General features: G+C 40.2%; 1 long non-coding RNA gene across 2 annotated transcripts; it reads right to left on the bottom strand.

Moving 5' to 3' along the window:
- Positions 1-670: 670 nt before the first annotated feature.
- On the bottom strand, positions 671-12,092 carry LOC142776513 (uncharacterized). 2 transcript variants are annotated; one of them, XR_012887597.1, is made up of 4 exons: positions 11,901-12,092; positions 8,900-9,009; positions 5,141-5,350; positions 671-987 (listed from the first exon to the last, which is right to left on the bottom strand). It is a non-coding gene; the product is annotated as an uncharacterized LOC142776513 (long non-coding RNA). The 2 variants fall into 2 exon arrangements; XR_012887596.1 differs by lacking the exons at positions 8,900-9,009; positions 11,901-12,092 and having other exon boundaries at positions 5,141-6,875.
- Between the last annotated feature and the right edge of the window lie 6,362 nt (positions 12,093-18,454).

Below are 18,454 nucleotides of genomic sequence, written 5' to 3'. Positions count from 1 at the left end.
TTAAGCAAGCTTGAGCATTTTGAGTTGGCTAAACCGTACACAACTGAATTTTTACACTTTGAATTTCTGGGCCGAATAAATCTCCCATAGCCTGAGTAGGCGGTAATGCATTACAAGTTACAGCATGACCTGTAATGCGTTCATTTTTCATTAACATCCCTACTGAAACGTTCCGTAAGATGCGGAGACCTCACATACGGAATTATTGGAATATGGAAGACGTATGATGCGGGCTCCGCATAAGACGTATGATGCGGGCTGCGCATAAGACGTATGATGCGGGCTCCGCATCTTATGGAAAGACGTATCATGCGGAAATTACTGAAATGTGTGCATGTTACGTCTGAATCTAGTGCAAAGCAATATAATGTGTAAATTGAATAGACGTCCACATCTTGAGTACATGCAATACTGTGTACAAATCACAATATTTCTTAAATGTGCATGATGAGGGATTGAATCATCGGCATCTAGCTTACTAATTGTTGTGATGCAGAAGCAAAATTACCTTTTAAATAAAACACATTACAAAACTACTAAATTAACGTGCTAGCGATCATAAATGGTGGTTACATTGCAACACATTATTGCAGTGTTCTATGCAAGACTTAAAGAACTTATAAAGTTAGTATTATCAATAGAGAAGCATTAATATACACATCAGCCTTGCTACAATCAATATGTTTTTTTATTTGTCTGTATGCTCCAGCTGTGAATAGTGACATTGCAGTTTGATCGTACACAAATGAGGTGACTGCACCGCAATTTCACGAGCTCCACCTAAGCCACAGGATGGTGGCACAATGTAACAGCAATTTTAGAACGAAATGTTTAAACATAAATAATAATCATAGCACTGTGAAAGTGTGGCGCTGTGTTTATCTCATGACTGCCTTGTGGAGATCGGCGAAATGCTGCTTGAGGCTCCGGCACCACTGTAAATTTCGAAGGTCACTGCGATAGAACTTGTGTGTCCTTCATAGGCACCTGGAAATGAAAATAATTGGCACAAATAATGTCAGAGACACATGTTAGAACAATAGTTTACATGCATAAGAAACATAACACACAGAATGAAACTGAAAATTTAAGGCACACAATCCTTCATGTTATGCATATGTGAATAATAGAAGGAATGAGTGTATAAATTAGTTCTGCCACATCAAAAAACAGCATGCTTATCATAGTGAAAATAACTAGGTTGTCACGATTAGATAATCGATTATTATGTCCTTATGAAATTATGATTTAAACGCTTCCTGCACAGTAAAACTTTAGGAACTGCAAGTGAAAGCTCTCAGTGTTCATTTAATAGTGTGTGTATGTACATCTGCTACCTTTATACTATACAGTTTGTGCACAAAATTGGCATCTTGAACAATTTTGAGAGTTAAACCTAAGCAACTTATGAAGGTTAAAATCACCATGAAAGCAAGCAGGACCAGGCAGGTGCCATTAAAAATCTGTGCAAGCCAGATAACTATAACCGAACTGCACACATATAGGGGAGCAAGAGTAACAGTAATTCGGCTGCTGACCCGCATGTCGCGGTATCAAACCCCGGCTCCATTTCCGATGGAGGCAGAAATGCTGTAGGCACGTGTGCTCAGATTTGGGTGTACGTTAAAGAACCCCAAGTGGTCGAAGTTTCCAGTGCCCTCTACTACGGTGTCTCTCATATTCATATAGTGGTTTTCGGACGTGAAACCCCACATATAAATCAAGAATAACAGAAATAAACTGCCAACAGAAAAGTTGGTTGCATGTGCTATCTGTAAGTGCTTACAGCTTACTACATACAGCATGCTAATTCTATTTTAAATACCGATATTGAACATAACTGCTCTATTAGGAATGTAAAAGGTAAGGTAGAACTGAACGACTCTACAAAAAGTGACCCTATTATGACATCACGTTTTCTTATAACAAAATTGACTAAGACTCTCAAATATCTTTATGCAAGGAAAAAATCTTCAAAAGAACAATCAAGTTTGAAGTCATAATTATTTATATGTCTCCTATGACTATAACCAAGAAATCGACCTCAACATGGCTAATGTTAGTTCTTAAGGCCTATATTCACTAGACAATGAACAAAGAGAATGAAGGGTACCACAAAAAGCACAGCGTTCAATCAAAGCACCACACAAAAAAAGAAAGCAGTCCTTTTTGTTATTACCCACAATGCCTTTAAAATGGTATTTTTACCTCTACTTTCCACTTTTTATCTAAGTAACTGGTGTGAAACAAGTTAGCTGAAAATGCACTGTGCCTCCAAAACCTGTTGGTTGAATCTGAATTTTAAAAAAATGGTGAAGCTTGCACTAAATTAGGCTTCACAAGCCTTGGAACAGTGAGACTACATGACTCTTTGGACTACTTTAGTTACTTGTGTTTTGTTTCTGGGCCTAAGCATAAAGACAAGGGCTTAACTGAATTGCTGCTAACAAACAAATGCTTTCGAAATTGCCCGAGCGTCAAAGGATGCTCAGCCATTTGTTGTTTTTTGCACTGGGCTATTCTACGCCAAACATACAAACCATACTGCCTGGCGACCATCACAGATGTATAGTTTAAAAAATGATGGTAATTTACTCTTCTAAAAATAGTTATTTGCAGAAATGTTTTGAAGAGAAAAGAGTAGTGGTCACGTGGGTACCTTCAGAATTTCGCAGAATGTCGTGCGGGTGTTATTTGTGAGAAAAATATCAAAGTACTGCTTTTTCTTGCCACATCAAATTTGATCTACATATTAAGTAAAGATGCTTCTTAAAGTATTTGAATTCAAGTAACATTAGTGCAATTTTTCTGCTACGTAGGCTTTGAAGAATTCCGCCGAACTGTTTATCGTTTGCATTTCTTGTATGGCAATACTGCATTTTGTATGAATATTTGAGCCACAAATACTCACTGCACAGAAGTTATATTTTACGAAAAAAAATAATGTTAGGTCCAGATTACAAATATCACTATATAATCGTTTTTGTCCACATTGAGATGCAATTTGAGCTGTGTGTTTGTCTAATTGAAAATTACTTTTATATGTAAGTTGAAAGCAAATAAACAGTTCTTGTTACATGGCAAGTGTTATCATTACAAATTTTGTTTAAATGAGGAAAATGATTTTTGAAGTCTCCTATTGAGGGCCATGGGGAACTTCGGAACGGAAGCTGTCGTACATCAAATGCAAAAAATACCCATCATAAGAAAACTTCAAAAATTAATTTCTACTTTAAGACAAAGTGTAATCATATAACTTGCCATATAAAGAGAACTACTTCCTTGCTTTTGATGTGGCGAAAAAATTGCACTAATATTACTGAGCTTCATGCACTACACACAAGCACCTTTACTTAATACCAAGACCGAATTTGTTGTAGAAGAGGCAGTATTTTTGAAACACTTTACTTTTTACAAACAACACCCAGACGACATCCTGGGAAGTCCAGAAGGCACCAACGTGGCCTAATATTTTGTTCTCCGCGATATACTTTATCATTTTGCTGTTTTCAGAAAAATACAGTAAACGAGCACAATTTTTTTTTCAAAACACATTTAGGACGGTTGGCAAAATGGCTGGGATGTTTAAAGCGTAATTGCCTCACTGTCAGCATTTATTCTTCCGAAGCTCAAGCTATCACCTCTCTGTTACTGCCTCCCTCACATACAATGCCTGCATAGGAAAGAAAAAGAAAGGCAGGTCCGACAAAGTTCAGAAGGCAAGATATTTTCATGTTGGATAAATTCATTACCATAAACAGTAGCAAAATAACATTCATTTTGAGTAGTCCAAGACACAAGCTATATACCAGCATACTAAGAGCCAAGCACAAACTTTTCAATTGAACATGTGTGATGATAGACAGGAAGCACTTATTGCAAGACTGATCAGTCTGTAATTAACTAAATGATGTACAATGCACTGTTCAATCCAACACCACATAGGCATCTTTGCTATAGCAAAGCCATGTGTCATTGATTCATGCACTAGATGGGACAATGCAAATCTAACAAAAAAGGTGAAAAAATAAAACAAGGGAAAAAAAAGATGAAAAGGGGGGATGCAAAGTAGGAGCAGTGTAGCACTACTTTTACTTTGCATTCCCCTTTTCTTTCTTCTTTTTTCTTCTTTTCTATCATTTATCTTTTTTTTTTGCTTCCCTTACCCCCAACCTCCAACAGGAGAACACTTTGTATCAGCGCAACCTAACTTGAAAAGAAGCAAGGGCTGCACTCTTCGGCGTTATAGGTTTTTTTTTTTCAGACAAACATTTCCAACAGGCACACACGCCTATACCAATAGATGATGTCATTACTGACCCCGTTTAAACTAACACGCCAAGGATGACAAGGTGACTTCTAAAAATAGGTGCTCCTATCGCAACATCGGCCAGCCTGTCTGAAGCACTTCTACTGTTCACCCTGATTACCCCACTAGATGTTTCCATCTGTCGACTCACATCTTCATTTTGGATAACACTAAGACGAGCTTACATTGATGAATACGCACGAAAGTTTAGTGATGTATCATGTATCAGATTAAGCAACTCTGTTAAAAAATTATTGATAGCTTGCTTCCAGGCTTTTTATACTGTAGCCTGAAACTTCGTAATGTCTTCTATGCACATGAACCAGATTGACAACGTAATGCACAACATGCTTAAGAATACTGCGAGGAACAAGATAACGACAAAACGACCAGCCACCCAAAATTTTCGCTGTACATGTTTATAAAATGTTCATGTACCCCAAACGAGGTGCTTATGATACAAGCCGAAAAAACCTACAAATAGGGCCTTGGAGTCTTCTGGAAGTAGACGTGTTGCATTTTTTCTGTAGAGGGCTTTACACCCATAAGTGAGGAACAAAACTCCTGTATAATGAAGAATGTTGGCAGCTATCAGTTATAGAAAAACTTAATGCAGCTAATCTTCCCCGACACATCTGTACATTTAGAGAGGTGACGTAGCTTCTGTGATTCTGGCAGTAACTCCAACAGGACCAGTGCGAAAATTGGCACTACTTGGCTAGACAAATGTCCAAACATGCCTGCCCGACTCCCTCTAGCCATCCTGGCTGAATCTGACACATGATTTCTTAACTGCTTGCTGGACAAAAACAAAACCACTGAAGCACTCACAATACACAGTGTGAAGTTCCTCTGGAGTGGTCAACTTCGTCTTCTGCGATGAAAGAGCAGCACAGTGTACTGATAAGGCGCTCCTTGCAATGGTTTTCAATGCCACACAGTGACCTTGCTGTTCCTGTCGAAGAGAGCTTCGGGAGCTTGGAGGGTGCTTGCTCTTTTCTGGGGGCTGCTGCCGCTCCTCGTTTTCTGCTCAAGGTCAACCTGCATAAAGTTGTAGACGAGGCTTTAAGAGTTGTATATAATGATATACAAATTTTCGCTGAACACACATTTCCTCGTGGCACACTGAGGAATTTCTTATAAAACTTAAGGCCTCGCATATGCAAACATTTACAATCGATCCGAAGATGCACTCAACTCTAAAAAAGCAAGTTTGTTATGTAGTGTATATAAAGAAAGGTAATTCAGCACAACCACAACTACAGTTGCACATGAAAACGACATTTTACACGATCCTGTTTATTTACATGGTCCATTTTATTTTATTTACACGGTCTATTTTACACGGTCCTGTTTTACACGATCTGGTCTGCATGAACTCTTGAACCGGGCACCATATAAGTTGAAAGACACACACAGACTTTGAGACAAACCTAGTTTCCCGTGGAGCATCCTCTTGCACTATAACAACACATCTCAATCTAGTTAGTTGGTCAGAACGAGGTGAAAACAGCTCGCACTTGAAAAGCACGGGCAGAAGGAATGACGCCTGCACCATGTGCTTTCTGTACATTCTCGTTGAGGGTGCAGTTTTCACCTTATCCTTATGCAATTTCGCATTTATAACATTGTTCACTGTATAATCTTTGTGGCGTTAAAGTGTGTGATACCGTCATGTGTATCCCATGTAATTTATAAAAATAGAATACAAGATAGCTTGATTCAAAAATAACAAAGTGCATCCAGCGCCATGTCCTGTAGCCATTCTTTAGGCAAGTGACAGAATGATTTATTCTTCAAAACATATCTTACTTGTAACCACTACAAGAGCTAACTCGTACACTGGCACATTCTGTTTGCCTCTTCAGATTATAAGGTACCTTTTTTACACCAGAAAATCTTCAAGAAGAATAGAAGTGTTGTAATTGTGAAGAAAGAAAAGTAGAAGGAAAAAAAAGATATTGATTGATTTGTGGGGTTTAACGTCCCAAAACCACCATATGATTATGAGAGACGCCGTAGTGGAGGGCTCCGGAAATTTTGACCACCTGGGGTTCTTTAACGTGCACCCAAATCTGAGTACACGGGCCTACAACATTTCCGCCTCCATCGGAAATGCAGCCGCCACAGCCGGGATTCGAACCCACGACCTGCGGGTCAGCAGCCGAGTACCTTAGCCACTAGACCACCGTGGCGGGGCAGGAAAAAAAAGATAACCTGCCCTGTACAGGGACCGAGCCTGCGAACTTCGAATAACATGTCCGATGCTCTATCAACTGAGCTACCATGGCGGCTATCCCTCTTCCATTTTGTACGGTATATATGTGCATTTATACATGGAAGAGTCAGTCAGCGCTGCCTGTTACCATTATGGCGAGTGTGGGACATCTTTTTTTTGCCTACTGGCAATTACATTACGATTGCAATTACGTTACGATTACTTCCAATATCCCTATACTTCTTTGGCAGCATTATGCATCTGTCCGTTCTCAGAAAATCTGCTAGTCACAGGAGGAGGCAATAGTTCGCCCTCCCACCTAAATGCATGTACTTGAATACATGCACAACTGATAAAAAAAAAAAACAAGTCACACACCGCTAAGATTACCGAGATTCACTGTTTCTGATTCATGAGTAAAGGAAAGAACTATAAATTTATGGGTTTGTTGTCTTTGTTGAACACATTATAATGAGAACTAGCAGACAATGATGCCAAACAAACTATAGGTGATGTTATCAAAAATAACTTTCACAAAATTGTGAAAAGAAAAGTGAACGAAAACGTAACTTGGCGGCAAGTTACTAATGGGTTGACATTTTTTGACAATTGAATTGACATTACTTTTTATAACATCCCTATATTTTCCTGAGTAATGTTGTCGGGTAATTCTCATTATTAGAGTGGTGAGTAGGCTGACAAAGAAAGTATATGGCATTGATACTTCTTTTGAACACCTAAAAGTTTGAGGAACTTAAAAGAGTGGAAGCTACTTTGAGTAGACCCGAATATTTAGTTGGAGCGAAAAAAAAACGTACACACATTTTTACCAGGCTTTTTAACCTATTTTGAGACATAAAAGTGTATGCTGCCAGTAATGTTAAGTACCATTACTTTTGTCACACTATGCACTGTAGCAGGTGTAGTTAGAGTGGTGATAGTGAAGGATTAATCAAGCACGCCACCAACTGCGTTCACATCAATGATCGCGTATTTTAAAAATAAACCTGCTGTATAGTAAAAAAATTTTAGAGCATTTATGATTTTATCCAGATCAAGTTAAACCGACTGGGTAAGCAAACCATTTGCATAAAATCAAAAGGCATAAAGTGATTCATGTATTATAACTATGTGAACAATTTCAGCAATGCAGGGCAAAGTGACAACAGTTCAATAAAAACCCCTCTCATTATAACATGCATAAAAAGCACCACACCAGAATATTTTATAGTGCATGTAATATCGAGACTACTAGACTGTCTATTGACCTTTTAGAAGAAGGGTATCTCCTTCACATTCAAGGGGCAACCACTTAGCCTTTTCCTGAGCTTTTCTGTGAATATTTCCTGAATTTCAGATATCATTAGGATTCATTTAGAGTAAACAGATTTTGCTTATGCATTGAAACCTAGTTCTGTATGTAACTGCAATTATGGGTGCCAAACCATCTCCAATTAATTTTTAACATTTCATTTATTTTTTAACTGCAGCAGCACAACTAGCTATGGGTGCCCAAAAAGTAGCAAGAAACAATACCTTTACCTCTTTGAGCCTTTTGGAAGTGTTCAGCTTCTCAGTGCTCACCTTACAACATTTTTTTTAAATACGTCTTTGTATGCCCACTGCTCTTGCTCCTTGTACAGTGAGGAGGAGCACATGGCAAGAAGAGACAACAAAGAAGCATAGCGAAAGAAAGCGAAATAAGCGCGGACCTCTTTTATATCGTACAATGTGTGTAATATTACTATTGCGACCACATATAGACAAATTATCACGGATATGTATCCATTGTAGAGTCATACACAGCTGCAACACCACGACTAAATTTCAACCTTGTGTTGGTTTAGGATCCCTTTATAGTGGCAAGCTAATGATATCTGCATTTGTTTGGCACATAATAAGATGCAGTGAAATGTGATATGGTAATCTCATTTAGAATGCACGTCATGTGGCTTCATTGTATATGTGGCCACAAGTAACTCTGGTTGCAAAGCAATATGGCAGAGCCTAAACACACGTCACCGACCACTCCAATCTGAACTTGCCTTTGCTAGTTGCCCATTATCATCCCAGCAAAAAATGAATAATTGAATCTGCTACAGATAAGTGCTAGCTTATGCTAAGGACCAAGTATGAAGGGTGTTTTGTCATTATTGAGATCAGTTATTTGTTCAAAAACACTTGCTGTCAAACACAAATACATTGCTGTCGAAGCATCAAGACTCAAATATAAAGCAAAAAGAAGTGTCTCTTTAAAAATTACCGGCCACAAGGCAAGATAAATATTTGATATACTTGGGATGTAAGGCACGCACAAGAGGTGCTGCCATATTATACTTTTCCTTGTGTCGAAACCTGCTTGCTTTACTCACCCAACACATCTGTAAAGATGCCGTGAAAACACCAAGGAGCTGATGCAGCAAGGTTGAACACATGTCCAGGGATTCCACAATTCCTAAGCAGCCCTACAGCCTCCACAGTCCTGCAACCATTTGTAAGATAAATAGAGTTCTACCCAAAGTTCTTGGTTTACAGACACACATGCAAGACGCATAACCACTCTATAGGAAGTTTGCATGATGATGCGCTGGGTAGCAAAACGGATGCCAATATCAAGTATCCCGGCCTGCCGCTTCTTTCTTTCCGTTCTTAATTAATCAATCCATGGTTATTAAATGTTCCCCCAATGTGAAGTGTGCTGGCAGTCCGGTGAAGAATTGCAATGTATTTAGAACACAGTCCAATTCATGGCAAGTAAGCATGCAATAGCGTTTTGTCAGCTCTTCGAGAAAAGAGCATGAAGTTTAGCTAAAATCCATGTTTTTTATAAACACCATTCAATTTGATATAAAAGTTGTGAGCATTATGTAAAGGAACATGGATTCATGTTTAATCAATGATTTCTTATAGTGTACTGATATGAATGCAACTAACTGAATATGAAACGATCAATTTTGCTCGAGAATTTAGAGTTATGAACACTATCGCACTTGCCTGCTGCATCTTGTCCAAAACAGCGGCAAGATAGGCTAGTTTGTGTAGGTGAGTAGTAATGAGCAGTGCAAAGTAACAACAAGAAACACCAGTAACAACAGTATGGGGCAAGCACAGACTGCCAACTGTATAATTTATTACACAAAAGTTCGCCTGAATATCAGTCAGACAACTTGTGCAAATGAAGGTCCAGTTGGGCATGAACAAGTTACGAAATCAACAATGCCTGCTTTCACTAACAGGACCCTCATTCACATAAAGTATGCAGCGATAGGCCCCTACCGAGGTACGTCACAGCATGATGTCACTGGCACATGTAAAAGAAGTGGCTGGAAAAACACTCCCGCTGGTGGCTCAGCCCGGTACAGTCGTGCGGTGTTTGGGGCAAGTTTTAATTTTTCAAAGCTTACACTTCACGTTACAATGTCGACATTAGCTGTAGTATGTGTCAGCAAACATCCAGCTGTGTGGTAAACTGTGTGGTAAAATATTTGCCACGCTGCCTGTTTATCTTGAAGAAGTGAACACATGTGGTGGCCTGTGCGAGCAACAGCGGCATAGTCTTCAAAAATGTGCACTGTTGATTGCGGCATGTAGTGTGCATTGAAAGGTATTGAGAATATCGGTTCAACTGAGAATACTGAGTGTGGTGTGTGCAGTGTCAATAACAATGTGTCTTGTTTTCGAACACTAGCACTCATGGCAGGGACCGGTCGATGAAAAAACTTGATTCGACATTTTAGTGAAGGTAAATATGCACTTGACGTGACCATCTGCGAGTGGGTACATCTCGGTGTTTGCGCTGTGTGCAGAAAAAAAATTGCAAGGTCACCGGGCTGGAAGATACCATTTGCTGAAGCTGCATGTATGAATCGCCCCGACGAGTACGCAAGCTCAATAAAGGTATAACTCGTTTTATCGAAGGCCTCATATTTCTTCATGTAATAAGCAGAGATTCTTGTTTCACATATACTCAGTACCTTTACCGCTCGATATTCATGAAGTGACAATGCAAACAACAAGTTTGTGTGTTAGGTCCTAAGGGAGCAATGTAAATATGCAAATAAGTTGTAGGTGTCAGATGCAGCGATGTAACTGCACAAAAGATTACGTATATATTAGCCTACAGGTTTAGAATCGCATACATCTCGGTGGTCTATCAGGAACGTCACAAACAACTTCCTTGCCAACCAGCCCTTGCACAGAGGGAGGGAATGGCTGGCACGGTGCTCGAAGTGACGTCACACTATTTGCAAACATAGAGAGGTTTCTTACTTAGGCAACATTTTGCACAATATATTTTTTAGATGCAAGACAGTACTCATCCACATTGATCATACTGATGTCTTTTGTTGTTACTTTGTGCTGTGAGTTACTAGGCATTTAGTCACCATGATCTTTAAAAGCTAACTTCAGTGTTCTCTCTCATATTGCTGACAACTTTGTTGTTGCATAAATTGGGCAAAAAAGCAACAGAGAAAGGCTGTCACAATAAATACACCAACATGGGTATTCTGCAAACAAAAGTCGGCACTGGTCCTGTCATTACCCGTCTTCCTTCTCTCTTTACCTTGTTTGTGCTGAAACAGCAAACACCTGATGAGTTAGATGAGAAATATTAACGCATCAAAACTATAAGTCCTTGCATCAGAAACTACACAACAGCGTGATAACCACACCCCTGCCACACAGCAGTGAAACATATTTTGAACATGCTGGCAGTGTATTCTTTTATAAAAAGCAACTCTGGCAGATTACAAAATCTCACATTGTGCATGCAAGTTTTCTTCAAAGTCAGGCGTACAATGTAGGTGCTGGCCGGTACATTATCAGTTACAAGCAAAAGCGTCTTGCAGGTGCACATGCAGATTGCACGAACACCTTTCTCTCTCTCTCTACACTAGGCACACACATTATATCTTTCAACAAGCACACGCCACTGTTTAGGGGCATGATAACGCTCTACCGTGAACGTATGCTAATCAACCCACTTAGGCGGTTGGCTAGGTGAATCGAGCCAAGTCACAAATTGTATCGCCCGCGAACGTAAACAAAAAGCTGCTTTGCATGAAATGGCACTGCAGGCTTCGTTTAATTAACAACGTAGCAAGCGCCGTGTGCGTCTTCCTCACTACATTGCACATATGAAAAAATCGATCACCATACACATGCACGTTGCCGCAGTTGTCTCGAATTAGCTCCACTAAGGCCGCGCCGATGCGCCATGGCTCTGCTGGCGTTAGCGTTGTCAAAGCGAATCGGCAACCGCACTCGCAAAGGCTCGTAAGGTTGCCGTTTCGCGACACCTGGTTCGAGTGCAGCAACACACACTTGCACTGAGTGGCATACTTGGTCTACATAAAAAAGTGTCCCCCTTACCTTTAGTTTCTTTCACACTGTCCTGAGGGAAGCGACCACAGGCGTCAGCCGTCACCTCGGAGTCCTTCGAGCACCCGCCCAACCCGCCGATTCCTTAGACGACTCGCACTTGATCCGCACTCGGACAACGGCGGGAATAGGGCGCAATCTTAGCACATCACACGAACGAGGAACGGCGCTTCCTTGCGTAAATTCAACATTTCGTGCTCTCGCGTGTAGCAGCGCGAACACATGAGACACGCACCGAAACGGCATGCTCACAGAAACAAAGAAGACAAACAACATGTGGCTTTAGCTGCATATGGATTTGACTTGGATAGCTGTGTGAGAAAAATAAAAAAAAACATCTGTCGCTGCTATAAACTGAAAAAAAGATGTATGTTATCTGGCAAAATAACTTTAAAAGTGATAAACGGTTATTCAAAAAACAAGTTACAACTTATGAATATTTTCGCAGGTCTTTGTTTTGTTTTCGTTCTAGCAGACGACAGCCTCCTACTGCTTCTACGACAGACGTAGTGCGGTTTCACGTTCGGTGCGTGTCGCCGACGCAAAGCTCTACAGTAGTGATATGAATCATAGGATGGCTACAAAGCAGTAACATTTTCACATAGTGCAGTACGCAATCTTTCAAGGTATGACATTTGTTTGCTCTGAAGCAAATCGAAGCAAGCCGGCCGGCGCAATCAGCTGATGTCGCCGCTACGCGAGGCATGGTCGTGCGCAATAGCGTCGCGCCCCGCGCTCGATTTGTCATCAAGCGATAGAGCTACTAAGTGGAATACAGCTAGATGCAGGGATTAATGGCGTATCACTCTAATTCCCTGTGGTGGCCGACTAAATCGCAAGAGAGCCCCGGGAAACAACCTTCAACTGCTCAAGCTTGTGTGTGGGTGTAAAAATACTTGTTTTCATCCGCGGCGGTGCAGCAATCTATAGTTGAAAGACATGCGAAAAGCATTGGACGTATATACAATCCCAAAACATATGCACACAACAATAGATACGATCGCATATCGTACAAAAATATACCAACACATAGCGTGTAAAAAGCAAATTTATATACATAACTTAAACACCAAGCTACCTTCAGCGCGAATAGCTCAGCAAGCTAACGCACTCGGTTCACGTACGCGAGCACAACTAAGTGGCGCAGGTTCGAGTCCCGCGAAGTTTAATTTTTGTTTTGTTTTTTTTTCAACGTTTTTATTGTACTGCTATCTTTTCTAATGCCTTAGGTTCTAAAAGAAAATAAAAGCAATATTGCGTTCAAGTACGTATGTGGGACTGTGTTTTTTGCACAACAGTTATTATGATTTTTATTTTCATCATTAATTTTTTTATTTATTTCATAATATAACAAAATTAAGGACTAAGGGGAACAATGGGTCTGATTGATTGTGAAGGGACTCGAGAAGTGAGAAAACTCAAACCAAAAAATTTATTTGAGAAAAAACTGAGCTTTTCATAGCCGGACCAGTTTCTTCAAGGGTAGGCCCTAGGTATGCGCGAGACTTGCTATATGACTCATCTCAAGCTGTGGCAGTTGAGGGAAGGCATTATCACCAAGAAGCAGTTCCAAAATATATTTTGGTTGATGTTTTTTGATTCCTCCAAAATAAGGGCTGCACAGTTGTGATCAAGCCAAACCAAGAATTGCGGGCATGAAGTCATCAGACAGAAAATGAATAATGTTGATTGTTTGAAAAATTGCCCTTAATAAAAGGAAGAGTTATGGAGTGCTACGTAGCTTAACTCGCAGTAGGAATTTTATGTATACATATAGATAATTTAAAATGGACAATGTTGCACACACAGACATTGGTTAAATTTCTTTGCAGCACAGTTGAAGCATCTATGTAGAACTGAAGCATCAAGAGAAGCTCATGCGTCCTCACTTTATTGCGCTTTACATAGCTTGTATGCGTCCATGCAGTCATGATATGATATATAATAAAGCATTTGTTTAACCTATAATCTTCTTATTCATTAAAGCTGGCCCATAAGTTGTGTCTTATGTAGCACTACAATTGAAGCGTAATCTGCATGGTGGTCTGAAACAATGCTTTTGACAATCTCAAAACGACCCAGCTCTATACACGACCATCCGTGCATCAGTGATAATCACCATTATGTGTTTGTACATATCAGTTGTGCTCTCATACTTAATTATTTTTCTGACCACTTCCTCTGCCCCTACCTCGTTTCTGTCGTGAAGCTGTGACAAGTTGTGTATAGCTGTATTTATATTGTAGGAGCATATATACTATCAATAAAAAATTATTTTTAGGCTACATGCAATTAGTTTTCATAGATTTTCATTTCTTTTGTCGGTGCTCAGGAGAGCTAAGCTCATGGCCGATATTTTAAAATGACATTTCTCTTTGCCAATGTTAATGAGAACAGTTTCATTATTATTGACAAGTTCATTCACATTGAATTTAGTTCTCATTATTATTGTTTCTACCAAAAAACGAGCCCTTGAAGTTATGCTTTTTTCGCTTGATTTGTTTTCGTGTGACAGCATGCAAGTAAATTGACAGTTATTGTCATTCCTTGTGAATCACACATTTTCCGTGTGACAGACTTTAGCACCTGGTCATCTACAGAAGTGTTATTCATTCTGGAAAAGGGCGAACAGCGGTGACTGACAACACAGACTAGGCTGCGTTATTCTTTTGTACTATATATATCACTGTGCATTCATTTATAACTTTATAGAGCTCGGATTTCCTGCTTAATATGTGACAACAACTGTAGACTTTCCACATTTTTGCAACAATCCACATGCCTTTCATACACTATTGCACATTTTCGTAAGCACCTTACAAAATCTGTATATTTCCGTAAGACCTTACATTCTGCATTTTCCTTATGAAAGCTTCTGTACACTCCATACACTTTCCTTATCCTTCCATCATGAACTCTCTGTATGCTCCATAAGTTTCCTTATCTTTCCTTATCCTTCCATATACTCCATAAAAAGCTTTCCATATATGCCATACATTTTCCTTATCTTTCCGTATACTCCATAAAAAGCTTTCCGTATACGCCATACAATTTCCTTATCCTTCCTTATACTCCATAAGAAGCTTTCCGTAAATGCCATACAACTTCCGTATATTTCCATAAAACTCCATATTTTTTCCGTATGTAGCATAAGGAAATGTTACGGAGTCCATATATTTTCCGTAAGATTTCATACGGAACGTTTCAGTAGGGATAGTAATATATTTTTACCTTTTCTGCACTTTAGTGGGTAACATACTTCAGCATTTTTAGATAGGGTGAGGTGTCACATTATTCATTAGAGTTATACCAGTTGTCCTGGAAGCTTTACAAAAGGCTCCATCTCATAGCCCCAATTTCTGCAATGTTTGCCCAAGATTTTCAAAAATAAATTCTTTTGTTGCAGCAGCACACTGGTGCATGCCTCTAGTTATACCGGTCAATTTGTCCGTCAATCCGTCAATAATTCTTTATTGGCATCAGAAATATAATGCATAGAATATAAATATGCAGGAGGAGGTCCCTAGGTTACAAACAGCAGGTGGGACCTTCTCTGTTATTACAAAGAAAAAACTAAAGTACGAACCAAATAGTGTTTTTTTAAACGTTACAAGTAACCAGGACATTTCGAAGTGTTGAAATCGGCAGTTTAAAAATTGTTTATAAACAGGCCAACGATAGGAAAAGAAAAAAAGGAGCAGTTATACACCAAAGGAACATTTTTTCAATTTTGCATTAAAAACGACGCGCATTGTCTTCCAAATCATGTAATGGTGAATTCCAACATAAAATTGAAAAAATACTTCTCAGTTTTCTATAACTAGTGTGAACTATAGGTAACAAAAGGTTTTTACAGGTTGCGATTCTAGTTTTATTGGGATTACTCAACAATGGGGTAGGAAATATGTCGATAATAAGGTTGAGGTGTGAAAGTTTGGAAATTAAAGCACACACATATTAAATGTACATTTCGAAGGCGGGTAATATGTCAAGCTGGCAAAAAATACGATGTAGTAGCGTCTGATGTGAAATGAAAGTTATGAGTCGCTTGGCTTGTTTTTTGAGTACCTTCAACAGCCAAATGTGCACTGGATATGAATTACACCATGATGTATAGCAATAACTAAAATGGCTGTGAATGAATGCATAATACAGTGCCTTCAGATTGTCGATGTGAAAACACATTCGTGATCTATGAAATCATTTTAAAAATAAAATTATGTTGGTGAACTTTTTAATGCATGCTTATCATAACTGTGTGTCTGGTTGTGTACATTGGGAAAGTATAGGGGATGTTATATGAGTTAATTATTATGTATATGTGAAAAAAGCGAATAAAAAGATAACTTGTTTTGGGCAGCGATTGAACCTGCGACCTTGGAATAATGCATCCGATCCTCTACCAACTGAGCTAGTACAGTTAAACCTGGATATATCGAAATTGATAAAGTCTAAAAAAATTTGTTAAAAAGTGGATTTCGTTATATGCAGGTTTGGTATTAAAAATTTGGAAAATAAATACGCAAAATAAGTGAGAGGGGTACTCAAGGATAGCTGACCGAGAACACTTATTTTACAATGAAAAAACTGCGTTATTATTGCGATAGCAATTACATGGATACACTCCGTGAGTTTTTTCCTTCGCCGCCATGTTCCGTAACAAGTCCGAATTTATAAGATGCCCCCGCACATCGTAACTTTCACGAACGGGTAAAAGCGCGCGATCGCTGCTGAAGCAGAGATCAAATCAGTCGGCCCATTCCTATCACCTGGAAAGTGCCTAAGATAAATAACCCCGCGTGTTAGAACTGCCGTCGAATTCTCAGAGAAAGCCACCCATCTTGAGCGAGCATGAAACAACACGGGGAGGGTGGGAGGAATCGATCGAGTAGCATTAATGAACTTAGATTTGAAGGGCAGTAGCGATCGCTGGAACACTTGCTGTCTCGGCGAGTATCAGTGCGGTTTCAACGCGTCGTGACTGTGTGAAAAGAGCACTTCTACCTAAAAAGGGAGTATTCGCTCACACCAGCATTTTGTAGGAGTTCCGCGATATTCGATCAAGAAAAGTTGGCTGCAGCCTTATTTCATATACCATTACAGTTTCTTGCTATCGCGTTCATTGCATTTCATTCAACGCACCGTCGTGTTGCCAGAACTAATCAGCTAATCGTGAAAGCTACCAGCCTGGTAACTCGTGGCGCAAGACGAAAGCACATGACGAGTTGACCTCCAAGGAACCGTCTTGGAGAGTTTCCATGAACGCCTCATCTGACATCCCCTCGGTGACGACGACACAGTTGTCTGAAATTAAGAAAACACAGTTTTGTCGCAAGGGCAAAGCAATTAATTACTGCAATAGCAATAAATGGAAAAGAAAAGGAATAAACTTTTGCAGACTAGTACTGCAAAAGAAGAAGAAGAATTTGAAAATGAAAAAGGGCGTTCGGTCTGATTTCTTCGCCGATCGGTAGTTTTCCTTTACATCGTGGTGCCGAAACCCTCGTGCGGACACATCTCCTTAATCGCACAACTCGAGGGGACCTTCTACCCGACCGCGTCGTTTTAAGGGCGGCGAGGACTGCAACGAATCGTTCCTGATCGGCGTAGACCGGACTAGACTCCAACACCGGATCCGATGGATCGCCTCAAGACCAAGTGCTCCGCTCGACGAGCCCAGAACACCAAGCTCCTGCAAGAAGCAACGTCACTGCTAAGTGACCCTGCCGCGGACAAGCCCAAACTCACAGGTATTTATGATCATTTGTCAGCGAGCAACAACGAGCTCTCGAAGATCAATGATGCGCTCGAGGAGCACGTAGAAGACGAGGAGTTTGAAGTTGAGTATGTCACGGCAGCAGAGTATAACGACAAAGCTATAAGCATGCTCGCTGAGATTCGCTGCAAGATAGACGGTTTGCGACATGGAGACAGTTCAGCAGCGGCTGCTCCTCAGAACGCAAACACATCACCATCTGACGTGCCAACCGAAATTGGCCCAAGGCTGCCGAACCTTGGCATGCCAACATTTAGAGGTGATATACATGAATGGTCAGCTTTCTAGAGCAGTTTGAGCAAACTGTCCACCTGACTAACGCTTTGTCAACAACGACGAAGTTCTTCTATCTACGTCATTATCTTGCGGGTGAAGCAGCAGCTGCGATATCTGGTTTTCCGACTTCCAAAGCCTGTTATTCAGACGCCATCGAGTTATTGAAGGAACGCTTCGGAGATCGAAAATGGATCGAGCAACACCACCTATCAGCGCTTCGCAATCTACCTCACATCAAGTCGGGAAGCGACGTCCACGGCCTTAGGCGACTTTACGATGCTGTGCAGCTAAATATCTGTTGTCTAACTGCACTAAATGTTCCTACGCGTAGCTTTTCCGCTATGCTGATTGACATTTTACAGGAAGCCCTACCGTACGACATCATTGTGACCTACACACGTGCAAAGCGCCGTCAGGCACTAAGAGAAAACGGGTATGCCGCCAATGTCTTTGAGCCAAGCGTGGCAGCTGCTACATCTGATGCGGAGTTAAA

The sequence above is a fragment of the Rhipicephalus microplus genome, chromosome X (genome assembly GCF_043290135.1).
Source record: "Rhipicephalus microplus isolate Deutch F79 chromosome X, USDA_Rmic, whole genome shotgun sequence".
NCBI lineage: Eukaryota > Metazoa > Arthropoda > Arachnida > Ixodida > Ixodidae > Rhipicephalus > Rhipicephalus microplus.
Note: the sequence above shows the minus strand (reverse complement) of the source record. Positions and strands in the feature narration are given on the sequence as shown.